This window comes from Trypanosoma cruzi, assembly GCF_000209065.1.
Source record: "Trypanosoma cruzi strain CL Brener chromosome Unknown tcruzi_1047053409475, whole genome shotgun sequence".
Lineage (NCBI taxonomy): Eukaryota > Euglenozoa > Kinetoplastea > Trypanosomatida > Trypanosomatidae > Trypanosoma > Trypanosoma cruzi.
The window spans coordinates 1-659 of record NW_891754.1 but is presented as its reverse complement, the minus strand read 5'-3'; the positions used below and the strand labels follow the sequence as shown (position 1 = coordinate 659).

The 659-nt window shown below is 52.5% G+C and overlaps 2 non-coding genes across 2 annotated transcripts, besides 1 other annotated feature; both read left to right on the top strand.

Moving 5' to 3' along the window:
* Positions 1-80, top strand: Tc00.1047053409475.20. The gene has a single exon (XR_008254023.1). It is a non-coding gene; the product is annotated as a spliced leader RNA, 5' partial (transcript).
* A 31-nt stretch (positions 81-111) lies between these two features.
* Positions 112-154: a microsatellite.
* Positions 155-574: 420 nt separating this feature from the next.
* Tc00.1047053409475.10 lies at positions 575-659 on the top strand. Its single transcript, XR_008254022.1, has one exon. It is a non-coding gene; the product is annotated as a spliced leader RNA, 3' partial (transcript).

The following is a 659-nucleotide window of genomic DNA, read 5'->3' as shown; positions in this document are numbered from 1 at the left end:
TATATTGGTACGCGAAGCTTCCAACCCGCCTTTGGCGGTTATGTTTGGTCAATTTTTTTTGACCGGGGTTTACGGACCCCTTTTTTTTTTTTTTTTGTGGGTCTGTCCGCCATATATACATATACCCCTATATATATATACCCATATATATATAGCCCCGTACCCCCTCGTGCGGCTGCCCCCCCCCCCCCACGTTGCGTGTCCGCCACCTCCTTCGGGCCCCCTCATTTTCGCTTCATGGCTGCTATTGCCTGCATCTTTGTTGTGTTTTGTGTTTTCTCCGTCTCGTTCCGTTTATTCGCCTTTTTTCCGCGTATGCCGCGCTTCTTCCTGTGTTTTCCGGTGTTTTTGCTTTGCTCGCACACTCGGCTGCATTTGCTGTTCCACACTCGCCATGTGCGTCTTTTCCGCCCCCTGACGCCGTCCACGGCGCTATCCCGGGGCCGACATCCCGGACCCTGACCCCTCCCCAGTGTGGCCTGGGAGGGGGGGGGGGGGTTTTTGTACACGGTCCCAAGTGCCGCGAAGGACCCCTCATCAAAATTGAAAACCGTTGTGGAACACAACTCCTTTCAACTAACGCTATTATTGATACAGTTTCTGTACTATATTGGTACGCGAAGCTTCCAACCCGCCTCTGGCGGTTATGTTTGGTCAAT